This window comes from Arachis ipaensis, chromosome B2 (genome assembly GCF_059453495.1).
Source record: "Arachis ipaensis isolate K30076 ecotype BB chromosome B2, ASM5945349v1, whole genome shotgun sequence".
In the NCBI taxonomy this organism is placed as follows: Eukaryota; Viridiplantae; Streptophyta; class Magnoliopsida; order Fabales; family Fabaceae; genus Arachis; species Arachis ipaensis.
This window is the reverse complement of record NC_142437.1, coordinates 29,074,492-29,099,326: the sequence shown is the minus strand read 5'-3', so window position 1 is coordinate 29,099,326 and position 24,835 is coordinate 29,074,492. Positions and strand designations below refer to the sequence as shown.

The following is a 24,835-nucleotide window of genomic DNA, read 5'->3' as shown; positions in this document are numbered from 1 at the left end:
AGTTGAGGAAAAGACATCATACGAAGAACCCAAGGACGAGGTGGTGGTGGATGAAAGGTGAGGAACAACAAAGCTTCCTAAGACGGGTAGGAGAAGAGGCAAAGTGAGATGGGAATGGAAGCGCGGAAGAGATGTGGAGGGAGATGGCAGAAGTTATTAGAAGAACAACAAAAGAAAGTTTTGGTGAATCTAAAAGAATAGGACCAAGAGAGAAGGAGTCCTGGTGGTGGAATACGAGTATACAAGAAAAGATAAAGATAAAAAGGGAATGCTTTAAAGAGTGGTCTTTATGCCGCAATGCAGATAATTGGGAAAAATATAAGGCGGCTAAGAAAGAGACAAAAGTGGCTGTAAGTGAAGCAAGAACAAGAGCATATGAGGGTCTCTACCAGTCTTTGGGCACGAAAGAAGGAGAAAAAAGTATATATAGAATCGCAAAGAGCCGGGAAAGAAGAACGAGAGATTTGGATCAGGTTAAGTGCATAAAGGATAAAGATGGAGAGGTGTTGGCTCAAGAGGAGAAGATTAATGAAAGGTGGAAGAGCTACTTTTACGAGTTATTTAATGAGGGAAAGAAAACTCTTCCGAGCCTTGGTCGATTATGCACAAGGGAAGAAGATCAAAACTTTGACTATTATCGAAGGATTCGAGACTTCGAAATAAAAGAGGCTCTAAAGCAGATGAAAAATGGCAGGGCAGTAGGACCTGATAATATCCCGATTGAGGTTTGGAAGGGTCTTGGAGAAAAAGGCATCAACTGGTTAACCAAGCTTTTTAATGAGATTTTAAGGTCAAAAAAGATGCTTGATGAGTGGAGAAAGAGCACCTTGGTACCTATCTACAAGAATAAGGGGGATATACAAAGTTGCGGAAACTATAGAGGGATTAAGCTTATGAGTCATACTATGAAGTTATGGGAAAGGGTGATAGAACGGAGGTTGAGAAAAGAGACACAAGTAACAGAGAACCAATTTGGATTTATGCCAGGAAGATCTACCACTGAAGCGATATACCTATTAAGAAGGATGATGGAGAGGTATCGTAGTAATAAAAGGGATCTACATATGGTGTTTATTGATTTGGAAAAAGCATATGATAGGGTACCAAGGGAGGTCTTATGGAAGGTTTTAGAAAAGAGGAGAGTAAGGATCGCATATATTCGGGCAATTAAAGACATGTATGATGGGGCCACAACTAGTGTGAAGACTCAAGGTGGTGTGACAGAAGAATTCCCTATTGGTATAGGATTACACCAGGGATCATCCTTAAGTCCATACCTTTTCACATTAGTCTTGGAAGTACTCACAGAGCACATCCAAGAGCCTGTGCCATGGTGCATGCTTTTTGCTGATGATATCGTCCTTATAGGGGAGTCAAGGGAAGACCTAAATAAGAAGTTGGAGTTATGGAGAGAAGCTCTAGAAGTGTATGGTCTGCGCATAAGCCGTAGCAAGACGGAAAATATGGAATGTAAGTTCAGTTTGAGAAGGGAAAACCCCAATATAGAGGTGAAGATTGGAGAAAACACCCTACGAAAAGTTAAAAGTTTTAAGTATCTTGGGTGCATCATACAGGATAATGGAGAGATTGAACAGGATGTAAATCATAGGATCCAAGCAGGTTGGTCAAAATGGCGGAGTGCATCTGGTTTTATATGCGACAAAAAAGTACCTTTAAAACTTAAAGGTAAATTCTATCGCACCGCTATAAGACCGGCTATGCTGTATGGTACGGAGTGTTGGGCGGCTAAAGGGGAGCACGAACATAAGCTGAGTGTGGCAGAGATAAAGATGTTGAGATGGATGAGTGGTCATACGTGATTGGATAAAATAAGGAATGAAGATATAAGGGAGAGAGTTGGAGTAGCACCCATTGTGGAAAAGATGGTTGAATCGCGTCTCAGGTGGTTTGGACATGTGAGAAGAAGACCGATAGAACATCCAGTCAGGAGGGTGGATGAGATGGAAGATGGACAAAGGGCGAAAAGCAGAGGAAGACCTAAGAAGACCATCCATGAGGTGGTCAAACGAGACCTACATGTAAACGATCTCTCTGTAGACATGATACATGACAGAGCACAATGGCGTCGTTTGATTCATGTAGCCGACCCCACTTAGTGGGACAAGGCTTTGTTGTTGTTGTTGTTGTTGTTGTCCTTTGCATGTTCTTGTTTTCTTTGAATTCTTTGAGTTTTGTTCTTGGTGTTCTTCTTTATCTACAAAGTGTTCTTATTTTTCTTCTTGTTTTGATCTTAAAATTTTTAAGTTTGGTGTCCTATTGCGTTTTTCTTTAAAATTTTCGCATAGTAGTGTCATTCGATCTAAAAATTTTAAGTTTGGTGTCTTTTGTGTGTTTCTCTATTTCTTCATTAAATTCAAAAATTAAAAAATAAAATATCTTTTGTTATCTTTAATTATAATTTTCTAAAATCTTACCAATTTAATTTAAAAAATTTTTAAATTTGGTGTTTTCTTGTTCGTCAAATCCTGACAGAAGGAGTGTAACTGCTATCAAATCCTGACCTCCATGCATTCAAATGAGCATTTCTGGAGCTATTGAGGTCTAACTGACGCGCTCTCAACAGTGTTGGAAAGCTAACTTCCAGGGCTTTCTATCAATATATAATGATCTATACTTTTCTTTGGATTGGACTGCCCAAAATGGGCGTTGAACGCCTAAGTTACCCCCTTTCTGGCGTTCAACGCCCATTCTTCAAGTTGGACGCCAAGCTCGGCCCAAAACACTCACCAAAGTGGGCCCAAAAGTGGATTTTCGCACCTTTAGCCTAATCTATCCTATCTTTGTACATTTTCATTATTAGATTAGTATATATAGGAGAAGATCACCCATGTTTAGCACCTTCTACCACCACTTTCAAATTACACACTATTTTCTGTAAAGCATGAGTAACTAAACCTCCTAGGTTAAGGTTAGGAGCTCTGCTGATTCTCATGGATTAATAATATTACTATTTCTATTTCAATGTATGTTTGATTCCTCTTCTATGTGCATTCTCGTTCTTCATCTTTATGAATCTGGGAGGTATAGAAGGATGCTAAGAAAATGTCCCACTGAAATGTTTTCAGAATGGGTACAATTGGACATTTTCTACTATGGACTTTCAGACATGGCGAAAATATCTCTTGACCACTCTGCTGGTGGTTGTATACATATGAGAAAGACCATTGAAGAGGCTCATGAGCATATTGAGACAGTTGCCATTAATCAGCATCTGTACTCATCTGCTGAGACTCCTATAAAAGGAGAGGTTAAGGCAATATCTACTGAACCTAACCCTCTAGAACAAGATGGCCCATTGACTCAGCAACTACACACCCTTGCCCAGCAAATACTGGAATTGCAAGAGGCTGTGCGAGAAACTCAAGCTTCTAACAGGAGTATAGAAGCCCAGCTAAGTCAAACAAGGTAGCAGTTATCCAAACAGATAACAGAGGAATGCCAGGCTATGCAATTGAGGAGTGGAAAATTCCTAAACACCCAACCTCAGTGCAACAAGAGATCAAAGGAAGAAAAGCCAATAGATGAACGCCAAACTGTTGTCCAAGACATCTCTGAGGGTGTTGAACACCCAAAGAAGAATGTCATTGGCGCTCAACGCTAAGAAGGGGTATTTATCCCTGGCGTTGAATGCCCAAAAGGGGATGATGTCCCTGGCGTTAAACGCCAGGAAGGGGGCAGCAACAAGGGCGTTGAACGCCCAAGCAATGGTGGTCAGTTATCTATTGACAACACCACTCATAAAGCTAGTAACCCCCCTTCTAATACACAAGGAACTCAACCTTCATCAACCAAGATTGATGAGTATAAGTGACGAGCAGATTTTTGCTAGTAAAGAATTTCACAAATAAATCCTCGTTGCTAGTATAGTTTCTAAACAAACAAAGAATTATTTCATACAAAAATTTGGTTGTCACTTAAGCAAACCCAATAAAAATAAACCGAAGTATTTAAACCTCGGGTCGTCTCTCAAGGAATTGCACGGAGGTGTAGTTATTATTGGTATGGAAAAGTATCTTTTTGGGTTTTTTAGAGGTTGAACAAGGAATGCAAATGATAAGAAAATAAATTAATAACTAGAAAAGTTCTTGGCAAGGTATGAGAACTGGACGTCCTATCATAGTTATCCTTATCAACTGTGATGAGAATTGTTCATTGCTCCCACTTAGTTAACCTCTAACTTTGAAGGAAAGTCAAGTGGACTAATCAATTTGATTCCTCAAGTCCTAGTCAACTCCTAAGGAAAGACTAGCTTTAGAGGGATCCAAATCAACCAGCAACTGTTAATTATCAATCAATAAAGGAGTTTGATAACTCAAGTGTCTCCAATTACTCAACCAAAGCCAAGAATATGAAAATCTAACTTAAAATCCTCCCAAGCATTTTATCAAACACTTGGAAGGCGTAACATAAAAGCATAGAAAACAATAAGAGATAATAAAATCCAAATAACCAATTGTAAGCATCAATAACACAAATAGAAAAAAGCAATCATAAATCTGAAATACTTCAAATTGCATTAAATAGAGAAATCAAATCTAACATGAGAATTCATAAACTAAAATAGCAACATAAAGTAATCAATAAGGTAAATAAATGAACTAGAATGCTAAAGCAAATAAGAGTAGAAGAGAGCTAAATTAAACTAAGTAAAAATCTGAAATTAAGCAAAGCTAATCCTAAAATCCTAAAACCTAGAGAGAAGAGAGAGCCTATCTCTCTAGAAAACTACATCTAAAACCTAAAATTGTGAATGAATTGATGATTGAATGAATTGTTGTGTAAATGAGTGGATGATTCTCCCACTCTACAACTTCCATTATGTGTTTTCGGGCTTAGAACTGGGCTAAATATAGCCCAGAAATCGCCTCCAGTAAATTCTGATACGTACAGCACGTGGCTCTGTCACGCATACCCGTCGATTGAACTTTTACAAGGTCACGCGTATGCGTGATCCATGTGTTCACGTTGCCTAAAAGCGTGGCAACTATGGTATATTATATATCATTTCGAAGCCCCAAATGTTAGCTTTCCAACGCAACTAGAACTGCCTCATTTGGATCTATGTAGCTCAAGTTATGGTCGATTTAGTTCGGAGAGGTTAGGATGGACAGCTTAGCAATTCCTTCAATTTCTTGTATTCCTTCTACTTTTGCGTGCTTCCTTTCCTTCCTCTAAGCCATTCCTGCCTTATAAACCCTGAAATCACTTAACACACATATCAAGGCATCGAATGGTAATAAGATAGGATTAAACATAGCAAATTTAAGGCCAAAGAAGCATGTTTTCAATCATAGCACAAAATTAGGAAGGAAAATGTAAAACATGCGAATTCAATGTATAAGTGTGAGAATAGTGGATAAAATCCACTCAATTTAGCACAAGATAAACCATAAAATAATAGTTTATCAATCTCCCCACACTTAAACATTAGCATGTCCTCATGCTAAGCTCAAGAGAAGCTATAAAGGAGTGAAGAGGAATGGTAAAACTTATGAAATGCAATCTATCTATATGAATGCAACTAAATGCAAAAATACTTCTACCTACTTGGTTAAAAGTAAACAAATTCTCCAAAACAAACATAAATCAGATTCCACTAATTCAAATCACACAATAAAAGACAAGTAAACTTGTAAGAAGATAGCTCATGAAAGCAGGGAACATAGAATCAAGCATTGAATCCTCACTGAAAGTGTATATGCACTCTAATTGCTCGAGTGTCTAGGGTTAATTCACTCTAATATCCTCTAGTCATGCTTTCTAAAACTTTGTTCTTCATCTAAATAATCAACAAATATTTAATGTACAAATGCAAACATCATGAGAGCTTTTTAAGGTTGTAATGGGGCTAAGGTAAGGTGAGGATACATGTATGGCCAAGTAAGTTATAATTTGAATCTTTGACTAATCTAAATTCTCACCTAACACACACACACACACATACTCTATATATTTCTAAAATCATGCCTAGCTACCCAAAATTTCACCTTTGTATATTTCACATACTCTTGCATCAATTTTTAATTCCATCACATGTGCATTGATCTTTTTATTGAACTTAGCATTGTGGTGATTTTATCCCCTATTCATTTATTTCTTTTCTTTTCTCTTTTTTTTTCTCTTTTTTTTCATACATGAAAACATAATATATCAATGCATATGGTTTTTCTGATTTCACATGAGTAAGCACCCAAATTTCCAATATTTGTCAGTAAAAACACAACACATTCTCATCAGCCCAAGTTCCCACATTTTCTCACACTCAGTTGACACTCATTATCTTAAGCTAACCAAAGATTCAAATCGGATAATTAATTATTTTTCCGCTTAAGGCTAGTGATATGGTAAAATACAGAACAAATGGGGATTAAAAAGCTCAAAGTGGCAAACAATGGTAATTGAAATGGTACGCTATTAGGGATAAGTGAGCTAATAACAAATGATGGCCTCAATCATATGTATGCATGAATATACACTAAACAATGGACATACAGAATGGAACAAACCATAGATTGCAACCATAGAGAAGAAAACACACAAGAATAAAAATCATGGTTAAATAATGTAACCATATAATTAGGCTCAAAATCTCACAGGTTGTGTGTCCTTAGCTATAAACTATGTTCCAAATTAAAATCTTCAAACAAGTTTAACAAAAAAGTTTTAATTTAAATTAGTGAAATGCTATAAAAAGGGTCTTGAAAGAGAACTTATCACTCCAACCAAGTAGTGGTAGAAGAACATGCACAAAATCAAACAAACATGCAATCAAACATGCAAATACAACAATGAACTAACAAAGAAAATAAAACATTGGTATTGAGAAGAAAATGACTAACCTACGGAAGTCGGTATTGACCTCCCCACACTTAAAGATTGCACCGTCCTCGGTGCATACTGAGATGTGCAAGTGGACGGGTTGCTACAACTGATGCTTTTCTCTAAAGATTGTGCAGATGGACTTGTCTGTCGCTCCATTGAGAAACTTTTCCTTTTCCTTCTCGGTGGCCATCCTGAAAGAAGAGGAAAAAGAAGAAAAGTAACCCAGAAATAAAGATAAGAAAAACAAATAAAGTATGGGTGGGTTAATGCCAAATAACGAGAGTCTCAAGTACATGGTAGCTACAACATGCAAGTGAGAAAATAGTAGAAGCGCATGGCATATCAATAGTGCAAAAATTGCAACAATGGGGAAGAGATAGTAGGTAATGAAAGACAATATAAATTCATGTCAATGCAAAAGGAATACAAGTATCATAAAAGATTAGCATTGACTTAAATAATATCATCCAATCAGAATAAAACAAGTCATGAAGCACCAGAATAATGGAAGAAAAGATACAATAGTTGAAGAGGAACATTTAACACCAAAGGAAAAATAAGAAACTTAGAAAAGAAAAAAATATACAGAAAATTAAAATGCAATGAATGAAGATATGTAAATGCAATAAGTAAAAGAAAATGAAAGAGAATAAGGAGGAGAGGTGAAAGGAGAAGGAAGTGAGAAAGGAAGAGGAGAGAATAAGAAAGGAGAGGAAAAATGGGAGGAACGGAATCTGTGACGTGACGCGTAAGCGTCGCCCACGCGTATGTGTGGGTGTGCAGAAGAAGAGGTGACACGTAAGCGTCGGTCACGCGTACGCGTGACATCTCGTCGTGCCAGACGCATGACACTAGCCTCCTTCCCGCGCAACTCTCAGGTCAAGACACCATTTACGCCGATTTTCCATCCACGCGTATGCGTCGGTGACGCTTACGCGTGGATTGACCAAATTGAAGGTGACGCGCACGCGTCACCCACGTGTACGCGTGGTTTGGCTCGTGCACCAGGTACCTTACCAGCACGACTCTAGCGTAACTCTCGGGTCATTTTCATAAACTCAAACCTCCATCTGACGCGTGCGCGTCGTTCGCACTTCTTTTTTTTATGCATAATGCAGATGATGATGCAGAAATTATGAATGAACACTGATAAAAAAAAAATAAAATAAAACTAAGAATAAAAATGAAAGATCATACCATGGTGGGTTGTCTCCCACCTAGCACTTTTAGTTATTGTCCTTAAGTTGGACATTTGGTGGGCTCCGTGTCATGGTGGCTTGTGCTTGAACTCATCTTGAAACAGCCACCAACACTTGGACTTCCAATAAGCTCTGCCTATTCCAAGTAAATTCCCCAAGCCTTGATGGATTTCTTCACAAGCTGTGAGCTCCCAAAATCGATTCTCTTGTATGCCGGGATCCCAATTCATGTTTCTACACCCGTTTTGAAGTGGATCACCATTGTCCCAACCGGGTGACGAGCGGTCTAAATTCTCTATGCAATACCAAACTCTTCTCTTAGATCCAACCAAATGTTCACTAGTTCCACCCTTGCATCTAGCTCTTGAAGTATCAACCTTGATGAGCCTTGATTTGCAACTCCAACCACTAAACATCCTTCTCTTACGCTTAATGCCACAAAGCCTCCTAAGTTGGCCATCCGTTTCAAGAATACCATATTCAAGTGGAATGGGAAGGCGAATAGAGTTAAGTCTTACCCACTCAAATGAAGGAGTAGATGGCAACTGATGAGCGGATATTTTATACGCTTTTTGGGGTTAATTTCATGTAGTTTTTAGTATGTTTTAGTTAGTTTTTAGTATATTTTTATTAGTTTCTAGGCAAAATTCATATTTCTGGACTTTACTATGAGTTTGTGTGTTTTCTGTAATTTCAGGTATTTTCTGGCTGAAATTGAGGGAGCTGAGCAAAAATCTGATTCAGGCTAAAAAAGGACTGCTGATGTTGTTGGATTCTGACCTCCCTGCACTCTGAATGAATTTTTTGGAGCTACAGAAGTCCAATTGGTGAGCTATCAATTGCGTTAGAAAGTAGACATCTAGGGATTTCCAGCAATATATAATAGTCCATACTTTGTTCAAGGATAGATGACGTAAACTGGCGTTCAACGCCAGTTCCATGTTGCATTCTGGCGTTAAACGCCAGAAACAGGTTACAAGTTGGAGTTAAATGCCAGAAACAGGTTACAACCTGGCGTTTAACTCTAGAAATAGCCTAGGTACGTGTAAAGCTCAAGTCTCAGCCCCAGCACACACCAAGTGGGCCCCAGAAGTAGATTTCTGCACTATCTATCTTAGTTTACTCATTTTTTGTAAACCTAGGTTACTAGTTTAGTATTTAAACAACTTTTTTAGAGATTTATTTTGTATCTCATGACATTTTTAGATCTGAACTTTGTACTCTTTGACGGCATGAGTCTCTAAACTCCATTGTTGGGGGTGAGGAGCTCTGCTGTGTCTCGATGAATTAATGCAATTATTTCTGTTTTCTATTCAAACACGCTTGTTTCTATCTAAGATGTTCATTCGCACTTCAATATGATGGATGTGATGATCCGTGACATTCATCACCATTCTCAACCTATGAACGCGTGACTGATAACCACCTCCGTTCTACCTTCGATTGAATGAGTATCTCTTGGATTCCTTAATAAGAATCTTCGTGGTATAAGCTAGAATCCATTGGCAGCATTCTTGAGAATCCGGAAAGTCTAAACCTTGTCTGTGGTATTCCGAGTAGGATTCAGGGATTGAATGACTGTGACGAGCCTCAAAGTCACAAGGGTTGGGCGTAGTGACAGACGCAAAAGGATCAATGGATCCTATTCCAGCATGAGTGAGAACCGACAGATGATTAGCCGTGTGGTGACAGCGCACCTGGACCATTTTCACTGAGAGGACGGATGGTAGCCATTGACAACGGTGATCCACCAACACACAGCTTGCCATAGGAGGAACCTTGCATGCGTGAAGAAGAAGACAGGGGAAAAGCAGAGATTCAGAAGACAAAGCATCTCCAAAACTCCAACATATTCTCCATTACTGCATAACAAGTATTTAATTCATGCTCTTTTAGTTTTTGCAATCCAAACTGATAATTATAATTGATATCCTGACTAAGAATTACAAGATAACCATAGATTGCTTCAAACCAACAATCTCCGTGGGATCTTCCCTTACTCACGTAAGGTATTACTTGGACGACCCAGTGCACTTGCTAGTTAGTGGTACGAGTTGTGAAAAGTGTGATTTACAATTTGTGCACCAAGTTTTTGGCGCCGTTGCCGGGGATTGTTCGAGTTTGGACAACTGACGGTTCATCTTGTTGCTTAGATTAGGAAAATTTTGTCTTTTGGGTCAGAGTCTTTTATTTTCTTTTCAAAAAATTTTTCAAAAATATTATTTTTCTTTATCAATTTTTAGTTTTTTTGTGAGTTTAGTGTCATGTTTTTAGTTTGGTGTCAATTGCATGCTTTTCTTTGTCTTTCAATTTTCGAATTGCATGTTCTTTGTTCTTCCTTGATCTTCAAGTTGTTCTTGTCAATTTTTCTTGTTTGATCTTTAGTTTTTTTGTTCTGTGTCTTTTCTTGTTTTTTTGTGCTTTTTTAAAATACCAATTTTCAAAAAAAAAATTATTTATTAAATACCTTATTAAAACACGTTAAATTTATAGCTCAATTGGCTAGAGCGTTGTGCTTATGTTCTTGGTAATTGGCTATCTTCTTTTTAAAACTTTTTCAAAAATAATTTTTCTTTGAATAAATCTTGTGCCAAACTTTAAGTTTGGTGTTCTCCTGTTAACTTTTCTTTAGTTTTCAAAAATTTTATTTTAGTTTTCTAAAAATTTTAAGTTTGGTGTTCTTTCTTCATGTTCTTGTTGTTCTTGTGAGTCTTCAAAGTGTTCTTGAGTCTTCCTTGTGTTTTGATCTTAAAATTTTTAAGTTTGGTGTTCCTTGGTGTTTTTCCTCCAAAATTTTCGAAAACAAGGAGCATTAGATCTAAAAATTTTAAGTTGTGTGTCTTTTGTGTGTTTTTCTTTTTCATCATAAAATTCAAAAATAAAAAAAATATCTTCTCTAACTATTTTTGAGCAAATATTTCGAAATTTTTTCAAAAAAAAAATTCAGATTTTTATTTTAAAATTTCTATTTTATCTTATCTTAGTTTTAAAAATTTCAAAATTCAAATTTTTTTCAAAAAAATCATATCTTTTTCAAAATTTTATCTTATCTTATTTCAAATTTCAAATTTCAAAACTTTTTAATTTAAATTCTTTATCTTCTCTTACCTAGCTTATCTTATCTTTTCTAATCTCAAATCTTAAAATCAAATCTTTTTCATATCTTTTCTTTTTTTTATTTTATTTTCTTACAAGTATCTTTAATTAGACATATCTTTTTCAAAACTTCCTAACCAATTTCTCTCTCTTCATTTTTTTTTCAAAAATCCTCACCCACATCTTTTTCAAATCTTTTTAATTAATTAATTTAGTTTTCAATTTTCTTTTATTTCTTTTTCTTCTAATTTTTGAAATTATAGTCAATTTTTTATTTATTTTATTTTATTTTATTTTAATTTTGGTTTTCAAAAAAAAAAATATTTTATTTGCAATCCGCATCATCTCCCTTTCTCCATCATGGACCTAAGTGGAAATGAACAGTCCAGAAAGACTCTGGGGTCATATACTAACCCCATTACTGCTGCATATGGGAGTAGCATCTGTATACCTCCCATCAAAGCAAGCAGTTTTGAGCTAAATCCTCAGCTCATTGTCATGGTGCAGCAAAATTGCCAGTATTACGGTCTTCCACAGGAAGAACCTACTGAGTTTCTGGCACAGTTCTTGCAAATTGCTAACACAGTGCGTGACAAGGAGGTAGATCAGGATGTGTACAGGCTGTTGCTGTTTCTGTTTGCTGTAAAAGATCAAGCTAAGAGGTGGTTAAATAACCAACCCACAACAAGCATAAGAACATAGAAACAGCTAGCAGACAAATTCCTGAATCAATATTTCCCTCCAAAAAGGATGACACAGCTAAGGCTGGACATCCAAGGCTTTAAACAAGAGGATGATGAATCCCTTTATAATGCCTGGGAGAGGTACAGAGGGATGCTAAGGAAATGCCCCTCTGAAATGTTTTCAGAGTGGGTGCAATTAGACATCTACTATGGGCTTACAGAAAGAGCTCAGATATCTCTAGACCACTCAGCTGGTGGATCTATACACATGAGAAAAACTATTGAAGAGGCTCAAGAGCTTATTGATATAGTTGCTAGAAATCAGTATCTGTACATAAGTAGTGGGTCCTCCATAAAAGAAGAAGCCAAAGCAGTGTCTACTGAACTTGGTCCTCCCGAACAAGTTGCTGAACTCAATCAACAATTGTGTTTTCTAACAAAACAGCTAGCAGAATTCAAGGAGATGCTACAAGACAATAAAAATGCTAATAAAAATATGGAAGCACAATTGAATCAGACAAAACAGCAGTTATCAAAGCAGATAACAGAAGAGTGGCAGGAAGTTCAATTAAGAAGTGGAAAAACATTAAATACCTCACTTCAGAGCAGCAAAAAGCCAAGAAAAGAACAACTGACAGAGGATGAGCAAAATATTATCCAAAATCCCTCTGAGGACAGTAAGAGCCCAGAGAGGAATAACTCTGGCGTTCAAACACCAGAAAAGGATGCAAAGTTGGCGTTAAACGCCCAACCTACGCGCAGTTCTGGCGTTCAAACGCCAGAAACAAGCAAGGAGCTGGCGCCAAACGCCCAATGGAAGCTCAGTTCTGGCATTCAAACGCCAGTGAGGGATCAGACACACACAAGTGCTGATAGCAACCCCTCTAAGAAGGCTTCTCCAACCACCTATGTAGGAAATAAACCTGCAGCAACCAAGGTTGAGGAATACAAAGCCAAGGTGCCTTATCCTCAAAAACTCCGCCAAGAAGAGCAGGATAAGCAATTTGCTCGCTTTGCAGACTATCTCAGGACTCTTGAAATAAAGATTATGTTTGCAGAGGCACTTGAGCAAATACTCTCTTATGCCAAGTTCATGAAAGAGATCTTGAGTCATAAGAAGGATTGGAGAGAAACTGAAAGAGTTCTCCTCACTGAGGAATGCAGTGCAGTCATTCTGAAAAGCTTCCCAGAAAAGCTTAAAGATCTCGGGAGCTTTATGATACCATGCATATTAGAGGGTGATTGCACCAAGACAGCTTTATGTGATCTTGGGGCAAGCATCAACCTAATACCTGCATCCACTATCAGAAAGCTTGGTTTAACTGAAGAAGTCAAACCAACCAGGATATGTCTCCAACTTGCTGATGACTCCATTAAATACCCATCAGGCGTGATTGAAGACATGATTGTCAGGGTTGGGCCATTCGCCTTTCCCACTGACTTTGTAGTGCTGGAAATAGAGGAGCACAAGAGTGCTACTCTCATTGATGTCCAAAAGGGGGAAGTAACCCTAAGAGTCAATGAGGATGAGTTTAAGTTGAATGCTGTCAAAGTCATGCAGCATCCAGACACACCAAAAGACTGCATGAAAGTTGATCTTATTGACTCTTTAGTAGAAGAGATCAACATGGCTGAGAGTCACGAATCAGAGCTGGAAGACATCTTTAAAGATGTTCAGCCTGATATGGAGGATTCAGAGGAATTGAAAGAGCCTCTGAAACTTCCTCAGGAAGAGGAAAAACCTCCTAAACCCGAGCTCAAATCATTACCACCATCCCTGAAATATGTATTTCTGGGAGAAGGTGACACTTTTTTGGTGATCATAAGCTCTGCTTTAAATCCCCTGGAAGAGGAAGCGCTACTTCAAGTGCTAAGGACACACAAGACAGCTCTTGGGTGGTCCATAAGTGACCTTAAGGGCATCAGCTCAGCAAGATGCATGCACAAGATCCTATTGGAGGACGATGCTAAGCCAGTGGTTCAACCACAGAGGCGGCTAAATCCAGCTATGAAGGAGGTGGTGCAGAAAGAGGTCACCAAGTTACTGGAGGCTGGGATTATTTATCCTATTTCTGAGAGCCCCTGGGTGAGCCCTGTCCAAGTTGTCCCCAAAAAGGGAGGCATGACAGTAGTTCATAATGAAAAAAATGAACTGGTTCCTACAAGAACAGTTACAGGTGGCGCATGTGTATTGACTACAGAAGGCTCAATACAGCCACCAGAAAGGATCATTTTCCTTTACCATTCATAGACCAGATGCTAGAAAGACTAGCAGGTCATGATTATTACTGCTTTTTGGATGGCTATTCAGGCTACAACCAAATTGCAGTAGATCCCTAGGATCAAGAGAAAACAGCATTCACATGTCCATCTGGAGTATTTGACTACAGAAGGATGCCATTTGGTCTGTGCAATGCACCTGCAACCTTTCAGAGGTGCATGCTCTCTATCTTCTCTGATATGGTAGAGAAATTTCTGGAAGTCTTCATGGATGACTTTTCAGTCTTTGGAGACTCATTCAGCTCCTGCCTTGACCATTTAGCACTTGTTCTGAAAAGATGCCAAGAGACCAACCTAGTTTTAAACTGAGAAAAATGTCACTTTATGGTGACTGAAGGAATTGTCCTTGGGCATAAAATTTCAAACAAGGGAATAGAGGTGGATCAAGCTAAAGTGGAAGTAATTGAAAAATTACCACCACCTGCCAATGTTAAGGCAATCAAAAGCTTTCTGGGGCATGCAGGATTCTATAGGAGGTTTATAAAGGATTTTTCAAAAATTGCAAAACCTCTGAGCAATCTGCTAGCTGCTGACACGCCATTTGTGTTTGACACAGAGTGTCTGCAGGCGTTTGAAACTCTGAAAGTTAAGCTGGTCACAACACCAGTTATTTCTACACCAGACTGGACATTACCATTTGAACTAATGTGTGATGCCAGTGACCATGCCATTGGTGCAGTACTGGGACAGAGGCATAACAAGCTTCTGCATGTCATTTATTATGCTAGCCGCGTTTTAAATGATGCCCAGAAAAATTACACAACCACAGAAAAAGAATTGCTTGCAGTGATTTATGCCATTGACAAGTTTAGATCATACTTAGTAGGATCAAAAGTGATTGTGTATACTGACCATGCTGCTCTTAAATATCTACTCACAAAGCAGGATTCAAAACCCAGGCTCATAAGATGGGTGTTGCTTCTGCAAGAGTTTGATATAGAAATAAGAGACAAAAAAGGGACAGAGAACCAAGTGGCTGATCATCTGTCCCGGATACAGCCAGTAGAAAGGACGTCTGATGAGCGGATAATTTATATGCTTTTTGGCATTGTTTGTACAAAGTTTTCAGTATAATTTAGTTAGTTTTTAGTATATTTTTATTAGTTTTTAAATAAAATTCACATTTCTAGACTTTACTATGAGTTTGTGTATTTTTTTGTGATTTCAGGTATTTTTTGGCTGAAATTGAGGGACTTGAGCAAAAATCAGATTCAGAGGTTGAAGAAGGACTGCAGATGCTGCTGGATTCTGACCTCCCTGCACTCAAAGTGGATTTTCTGGAGCTACAGGGCTTTTCAGAAATATATAATAGTCCATACTTTGCCCGAGCTTAAATGACGCAAACTGGCGTTCAACGCTAGTTCCATGTTGCATTCTGGAGTTAAACGCCAGAAACAGGTTGCAAAGTGGAGTTAAACGCCAGAAACAGGTTACAAACTGGCGTTCAACTCCAAGAGAAGCCTCTACACGTGTAAAGCTCAATGTTCAGCCCAAGCACACACCAAGTGGGCTCCAGAAGTGGATTTCTGCATCATTTACTCATTTCTGTAAACCCTAGTAACTAGTTTAGTATAAATAGGACTTTTTACTATTGTATTTACATCTTTTGGATTATCTTTTGATCCTTTGATCACGTTTGGGGGCTGGCCATTCGGCCATGCCTGGACCTTCATCACTTATGTATTTTCAACGGTAGAGTTTCTACACACCATAGATTAAGGTGTGGAGCTCTGCTGTTCCTCATGAATTAATGCAAAGTACTATTGTTTTTCTATTCAATTCAAGCTTATTCCTATTCTAAGATATCCATTCGTACCTAAGAACATGATGAATGTGATGATTATGTGATGCTCATCATCATTCTCACCTATGAACGCGTGCCTGACAAACACTTCCGTTCTACATGCAAACAAGCTAGAATGAGTATCTCTTAGATATCTAATACAGAGGACTGAGTCCGAGATATTAGAATTTTCGTGGTATAAGTTAGAACCCATGGATGGCCATTCTTGAGATCCGGAAAGTCTAAACCTTGTTTGTGGTATTCCGAGTAGGATCTGGGAAGGGATGGCTGTGACGAGCTTCAAACTCGCAAGTGCTGGGCATAGTGACAGTTGCAAAAGGATAGTAAATCCTATTCCAGTATGATCGAGAACCGACAGATGATTAGCCATGCAGTGACAGCGCATTGGACCATTTTCACAAAGAGGATGGGATGTAGCCATTGACAACGGTGATGCCCTACATAAAGCTTGCCGTGGAAGGGAGTAAGAATGATTGGATGAAGACAGCAGGAAAGCAGAGGTTCAGAGGAACGAAAGCATCTCTATATGCTTATCTGAAATTCTCACCAATGAATTACATAAGTATCTCTATCCTAGTTTATGTTTTATTTATCTTTTAATTATTAAAACTCTATAACCTTTTGAATCCACCTGACTGAGATTTACAAGGTGACCATAGCTTGCTTCAAGCCGACAATCTCTGTGGGATCGTCCCTTACTCACGTAAGGTTTATTACTTGGACGACCCAGTGCACTTGCTGGTTAGTTGTGCGAAGTTGTGACAAAGAACTAAGATTATGAACGTGCGTGTTGAGTTTTTAGCGCCGTTACCAAGGAATGAACAATCACGATTTCGTGCACCAAATTTTTGGCGCCGTTGTCGGGGATTGTTCGAGTTTGGACAACTGACGGTTCATCTTGTTGCTCAGATTAGGTAACTTTATTTTAATTTTAACCTTTTTGTTTTTATTACTCTTATTTTCGAGAAATTCAAAAAAATTATAAAATCATAAAATCAAAAATATTTTTGTGTTTCTTGTTTGAGTCTAGAGTCAAGTTTTAAGTTTAGTGTCAACTGCATCTTTTTTAATTTTCTAAAAAAATTTATTTTTGAAAATTTCATGCATTGCATTCTTCATGATCTTCAAGTTGTTCTTGGCCAGTCTTCTTGTTTGATCTTCATGTTTTCTTGTTTTGTGTCTTTTCTTGTTTTTCATATGCATTCTTGAAACATTAATGCCTAAAGAATAAAAATTTTTAAGTTTGGTGTCTTGTATGTTTTCTTTTCTTGAAAACTTTTCAAAAAATAAGTTCTTGGTGTTGATCTTGACATTCAAAGTGTTCTTGGTGTTCATCTTGACATTCATAGTGTTCTTGCATGTATCACATGTTTTGATCCAAAATTTTCATGCATTGAGTCTTTTTGATGTTTTTCTCTTTCATCAATAAAAATTCAAAAAATCAAAAAAATATCTTTCCCTTATTCTATCATAAAATTTCGAAAATTTGGGTTGACTTTTTCAAAAATGTTTCAAAATTAGTTGTTTCTTATGAGTCAAATCAAATTTTCATTTTAAAAACTCTATCTTTTTCAAATCTTTTTCAAAAAAATCAAATCTTTTTCATTTTTCTTTCATAATTTTCGAAATTTTCAAAATTAATTTTCAAAAATCTTTTTCATAATTTTCGAAAATCTTATTAGCATTTAATGTGATTGATTCTAAAATTTTAAGTTTGTTACTTGCCTAGTAAGAAAGGTTCAATCTTTAAAATTTTAAATCATATCTTTTAGTTTCTTGTTAGTCAAGTAATCAACTTTGATTTCAAAAATCAAATCTTTTCAAATTTCTTTTTCAAAACTTTTTCAAATTAAGTTTCAATCATATCTTTTTCAAAATCAATTTCAAAATCTTTTCTAACTTCTTATCTTTTCAAAATTTGATCTTCAAATCTTTTTCAATTAACTACTTAACTTTTTGTTTGATTCTTATCTTTTTCAAAACTACCTAACTAACTCTCTCTTTCTAATTTTCGAAAATTCCTTCCCTCTTTTTCAAAATTCTTTTTTAAATTAACTAATTGTTTTAAATTTAATTTAATTTGATTTAATTTTCCTTCCTTAATTTTTGAATTTTTAATTTTAATTTTTAATTTTTAATTTAAAAACAAAAATACTTTTATTTTATTTTATCTAATTTTCAAAAATTTTTCTCTCTCACCTCTTTCTAATTATTTATTTATCTACTAACACTTCTCTTTCTTAAAAATTCGAACCCCTCCCTCCTTCTGTGTTCGAATTTCTTCTCTTCTCTTCTACTTACATAAGGAATCTCTATACTGTGACATAGAGGATTTCATATTTTCTGTTCTCTTCTTTTTCATATGAGCAGGAATAAGAACAAGAACATTCTTGTTGAAGCTGATCCGGAACCTGAAAGAACTCTGAAGAAGAAGCTAAGGGAAGCTAAAGCACAACTCTCTGGAGAAAATCTGACAGAAATTTTCGAAAAAGAAGGAGACATGGCCGAAAATAACAACAATGCAAGGAAGATGCTTGGTGACTTTACTGCACCTATTTCCAATTTGCATGGAAGAAGCATCTCAATCCCTGCCATTGGAGCAAACAACTTTGAGCTTAAACCTCAATTAGTTTCTCTGATGCAACAAAACTACAAGTTTTATGGACTTTCATCTGAAGATCCTTTTCAGTTCTTAACTGAATTCTTGCAGATCTGTAATACTATTAAGACCAATGGGATTGATCCCGAGGTCTACAGGCTTATGCTTTTCCCATTTGCTGTACGAGACAGAGCTAGAATATGGTTGGACTCTCAACCTAAGGATAGCCTGAACTCATGGGATAAGCTGGTCACGGCTTTCTTAGCCAAGTTCTTTCCTCCTCAAAAGCTTAGTAAGCTTAGAGTAGATGTTCAAACCTTCAAACAGAAAGAAGGTGAATCCCTCTATGAAGCTTGGGATAGATACAAGGAACTAGCCAAAAAGTGTCCTTCTGACATGCTTTCAGAATGAACCATCCTGGATATATTCTATGATAGTCTATCTGAGCTATCAAAGATGTCATTGGACCATTCTGCAGTTGGATCCATTCACCTAAAGAAAATGCCTGCAGAAGCTCAAGAACTCATTGACATGGTTGTAAATAACCAGTTCATGTACACTTCTGAAAGGAATCCTGTGAATAATGGGACACCTATGAGGAATGGAGTTCTTGAAATTGATACTCTAAATGCCATATTGGCTCAGAATAAAATATTGACTCAGCAAGTCAATATGATCTCTCAGAGTTTAAATGTATTGAAGGAATCATCCAACAGTACTAAAGAGGCATCTTCTGAAGAAGAAGCTTATGATCCTAAGGACCCTGCAATAGCAGAGGTGAATTACATGGGTGAACCCTATGGAAACACCTATAATCCCTCATGGAGGAATCATCCAAATTTCTCATGGAAGGATCAACAAAAGCCTCAACAAGGCTTTAATAATGGTGGAAGAAACAGGTTTAGCAATAGCAAGCCTTTTCCATTATCCACTCAGCAACAGACAAAGAATTCTGAGCAAAATCCATCTAGCTTAGCAAATATAGTCTCTGATCTATCTAAGGCCACTTTAAGTTTCATGAATGAAACAAGGTCCTCCATTAGAAATTTGGAGGCACAAGTGGGACAGCTGAGTAAAAGAGTCACTGAAACTCCTCCTAGTACTCTCCCAAGCAATACAGAAGAGAATCCAAAAAGAGAGTGCAAGGTCATTGATTTAACCATCATGGCCGAACCTACAAGGGAGGGAGAGGACGTGAATCCCAGTGAGGAAGACCTCCTGGGACGTCCAGTGATCAACAAGGAGTTTTCCTCTGAGGAACCAAAGGAATCTGAGGCTCATCTAGAGACCATAGAGATTCCATTGAACCTCCTTATGCCATTCATGAGCTCTGATGAGTATTCTTCTTCTGAAGAGAATGAAGATGTCACTGAAGAGCAAGTTGCCAAGTACCTTGGTGCAATCATGAAGCTGAATGCCAAATTATTTGGTAATGAGACTTGGGAAGATGAACTTCCCTTGCTCATCAATGAACTGAGTGATCTGGATCAACTGACATTGCCTCAGAAGAAACAGGATCCTGGAAAGTTCTTAATACCTTGTACCATAGGCACCATGACCTTTAAGAAGGCTCTATGTGACCTTGGGTTAGGGATAAACCTCATGCCACTCTCTGTAATGGAGAAACTGGGAATCTTTGAGGTGCAAGCTGCCAGAATCTCATTAGAGATGGCAGATAACTCAAGAAAATAGGCTTATGGACAAGTAGAGGACGTGCTAGTAAAGGTTAAAGGCCTTTTACATCCCTGCTGATTTCATAATCCTAGACACTGGGAAGGATGAGGATGAATCCATCATCCTTGGAAGACCCTTCCTAGCCACAGCAAAAGCTGTGATTGATGTGGACAGAGGAGAATTGATCCTTCAACTGAATGAGGACAACCTTGTGTTTAAAACTCAAAGATCTCCTTCTGTAACCATGGAGAGGAAGCATGAAAAGCTTCTCTTACTGCAGAGTCAACCAAAGCCCCCACAGTCAAACTCTAAGTTTGGTGTTGGGAGGCCACAACCAAACTCTAAGTTTGGTGTTGAACCCCCAAATTCAAACTCTAAGTTTGGTGTTGGGAGGTTCTAACCTTGCTCTGATTATCTGTGAGGCTCCATGAGAGCTCACTGTCAAGCTATTGACATTAAAGAAAAGCTTGTTGGGAGGCAACCCAATGTTATTTAAAGCATATCTATTTTATTTTCTTTTTGTTATTTTGTGTTTTATTAGGTTGATGATCATGTGAAGTCACAAAAACTACTGAAAAATCAAAAACAGAATGAAAAACAGCATTGAAAACAGCACACCCTGGAGGAGAGCAGTCTGGCGTTTAACGCCAGAAACAAGCTACATTTGGGCGTTTAATGCCAGAAACAGGCAGCAGTCTGGCGTTAAACGCCAGGATTGCACAACAAGGGCGTTTTACACGCCTAATTGGAGCAGGGATATTAAGTCCTTGGCCCCACAGGATCTGTGGACCCCACAGGATCCCCACCACTTCTTCTCTCCTCTTCACACCTTTTCATAACTCTCCTCCCCAAATACCCTTCACCAATCACCTCCATTACTCCTCCAAAACCATCATATAACCACCTAAAACCCTCCTTGGCCGAATACACCTTCTACCTCCATCTCCTCCATTTTCTTCTTCTTCTCCTACTACTTTCTTTCTTCTTTTGCTCAGGAACGAGTAAACCTTTTAGGTTTGGTGTGGTAAAAGCATTGCTTTTTATTTTTTCATAACCATTTATGGCACCTAAGGCCAGAGAAACCTCTAGAAAGAGGAAAGGGAAGACAAAAGCTTCCACCTCCGAGTCATGGGAGATGGAGAGATTCATCTCAAGGGTCCATAGCTCAGTGGCAGAGCATTTGACTGCAAAAAAAGAGATCGTGGACCTCAACAAGAGCATGAGGAAATTCCTCACCATGAAATCCCAGAGATGCCTCAAGGGATGCACTTTCCTCTACAAAACTATTGGGAGCAAATCAACATCTCCCTAGGAGAATTAAGTTCCAACATGAGACAACTAAGGGTGGAACATCAAAAGCACTCCATCATCCTTCCTGAGATTAGAGAAGATCAAAGAGCTATGAGGGAGGATCAACAAAGACAAGGAAGAGACATAGAGGAGCTCAAAAGCACCATTGGTTTTTCAAGAAGAGGAAGACGCCACCCTCACTAAGGTGGACTCATTCCTTAATCTCTTTGTCTATTTATTTTACTGTTTTTTTATTTTTGAGCCTTATGTTTTATTGATATTTGTGTCTTTACTATATGATCACTAGTGTCTAAGTATCTATGCCTTAAAGTTATGAATATGAATCCATCACCTCTCTTAAATGAAAAATGTTTTAATTACAAAAGAACAAGAAGTACATGGTTTCAAATTCATCCTTGAAACTAGTTTAATTATTTTGATGTGGTGACAATACTTTTTGTTTTCTGAATGAATGCTTGAACAGTGCATACGTCTTTTGAAGTTGATGTTTATGAATGTTAAATATGTTGGCTCTTGAAGAATAAGGAAAAAGGAGACATGTTATTTGATAATCTGAAAAATCATAAAAATGATTCTTGAAGCAAGAAAAAGCAGTGAATACAAAGCTTGCAGAAAAAAATGGCGAAAGAAAAAGAGAAAGAAAAAAAGAAAAAGCAAGCAGAAAAAGCCAATAGCCCTTAAAACCAAAAGGCAAGGGTAATAAAAAGGATCCAAGGCTTTGAGCATCAGTGGATAGGAGGACCTAAAGGAATAAAATCCTGGTCTAAGCGGCTAAACCAAGCTGTCCTTAACCATGTGCTTGTGGCGTGAAGGTATCAAGTGAAAACTTGAGACTGAGCGGTTAAAGTCAAAGTCCAAAGCAAAAAAAGAGTGTGCTTAAGAACCCTGGACACCTCTAATTGGGGACTTTAGCAAAGCTGAGTCACAATCTGAAAAGGTTCACCCAGTTATGTGTCTGTGGCATTTATGTATCCGGTGGTAATACTGGAAAACAAAGTGCTTAGGGCCACGACCAAGACTCATAAAGTAGCTGTGTTCAAGAATCAACATACTGAACTAGGAGAATCAATAACACTATCTGAATTCTAAGTTCCTATAGATGCCAATCATTCTGAACCTGATTGGAGCTAAGTTTCATTGATATTTTGGAATTTATAGCATATTCTCTTCTTTTTATCCTATTTGATTTTCAGTTGCTTGGGGACAAGCAACAATTTAAGTTTGCTGTTGTGATGAGCGGATAATTTATACGCTTTTTGGCATTGTTTTTACATAGTTTTCAGTATAATTTAGTTAGTTTTTAGTATATTTTTATTAGTTTTTAAATAAAATTCACATTTCTGGACTTTACTATGAGTTTGTGTGTTTTTCTATGATTTCAGGTATTTTTTGGCTGAAATTGAGGGACTTGAGCAAAAATCAAATTCAGAGGTTGAAGAAGGACTGCAGATGCTGCTGGATTCTGACCTCCCTGCACTCAAAGTGGATTTTCTGGAGCTACGGAACTCCAAATGGCTCGCTCTCAATTGCGTTGGAAAGTAGACATCCAGGGCTTTCAGCAATATATAATAGTCTATACTTTGTCCGAGTTTAGACGACGCAAACTGGCGTTCCACGCCAGTTCCAAGCTGCATTTTGGAGTTAAACGCCAGAAACAGGTTACAAACTGGCATTCAACTCCAAGAGAAGCCTCTACACGTGTAAAGCTCAATACTCAGCCCAAGCACACACCAAGTGGGCCCCAGAAGTGGATTTTTGCATCATTTACTCATTTCTGTAAACCCTAGTAACTAATTTAGTATAAATAGGACTTTTTACTATTGTATTTACATCTTTTGGATTATCTTTTGATCCTTTGATCACGTTTGGGGGCTGGCCATTCGGCCATGCCTGGACTTTCATCACTTATGTATTTTCAACGGTAGAGTTTCTACACACCATAGATTAAGGTGTGGAGCTCTGTTGTTCCTCATGAATTAATGCAAAGTACTATTGTTTTTCTATTCAATTCAAGCTTATTCCTATTCTAAGATATCCATTCGCACCCAAGAACATGATGAATGTGATGATTATGTGACACTCATCATCATTCTCACCTATGAACGCGTGCCTGACAAACACTTCCGTTCTACATGCAAACAAGCTAGAATGAGTATCTCTTAGATATCTAATACAGAGGACCGAGTCCGAGATATTAGAATCTTCGTGGTATAAGTTAGAACCCATGGATGGCCATTCTTGAGATTCGTCTAGTCTAAACCTTGTCTGTGGTATTCCAAGTAGGATCTGGGAAGGGATGGCTGTGACGAGCTTCAAACTCGCGAGTGCTGGGCGTAGTGACAGACGTAAAAGGATAGTAAATCCTATTCCAGTATGATCAAGAACCGACAGATGATTAGCCATGTAGTGACAGCGCGTTGGACCATTTTCACAGAGAGGATGGGATGTAGCCATTGACAACGGTGATGCCCTACATAAAGCTTGCCGTGGAAGGAAGTAGGAATGATTGGATGAAGACAGCAGGAAAGCAGAGGTTCATAGGAACGAAAGCATCTCTATATGCTTATCTGAAATTCTCACCAATGAATTACATAAGTATCTCTATCCTAGTTTATGTTTTATTTATCTTTTAATTATTAAAACTCTATAACCTTTTGAATCTGCCTGACTGAGATTTACAAGGTGACCATAGCTTGCTTCAAGCCGACAATCTCCATGGGATTGACCCTTACTCACGTAAGGTTTATTACTTGGACGACCCAGTGCACTTGCTGGTTAGTTGTGCGAAGTTGTGACAAAGAACTAAGATTATGAACGTGCGTGTTGAGTTTTTAGCGCCGTTACCAAGGAATGAACAATCACGATTTCGTGCACCAACGTCCTTCCCCTCTATTGAGATCTCTGAAACCTTTCCAGATGAGCAACTGTTTGCCATCCAGGAAACACCATGGTTTGCAGACATTGCAAACTATAAAGCTGCAAGATTCATACCCAAGGAGTACAGCAAGCAACAAAAGAAAAAATTAATTACTGATGCAAAGTACTACCTGTGGGATGAACCATATCTCTTTAAGAGATGTGCAGACGGAATAATCCGTAGGTGTGTGCCTAGAGAAGAAGCACAGAAGATCCTATGGCATTGTCATGGATCACAATATGGAGGACATTTCGGAGGTGAGCGAACAGCCACAAAAGTCCTCCAATGTGGCTTCTACTGGCCCACTATCTATAAAGACTCCTGAGAGTTTGTGCGTAACTATGACAGGTGCCAGAGAGCTGGTAATCTGCCTCACAGTTACGCCATGCCTCAGCAAGGAATCTTAGAGATTGAGTTGTTTGACGTATG

General features: G+C 38.0%; 1 non-coding gene across 1 annotated transcript; it reads right to left on the bottom strand.

Annotated features, from left to right (window-relative positions):
• Nucleotides 1-18,798: 18,798 nt before the first annotated feature.
• Nucleotides 18,799-18,906, bottom strand: LOC148573439 (small nucleolar RNA R71). The gene has a single exon (XR_015906737.1). It is a non-coding gene; the product is annotated as a small nucleolar RNA R71 (small nucleolar RNA).
• Between the last annotated feature and the right edge of the window lie 5,929 nt (nt 18,907-24,835).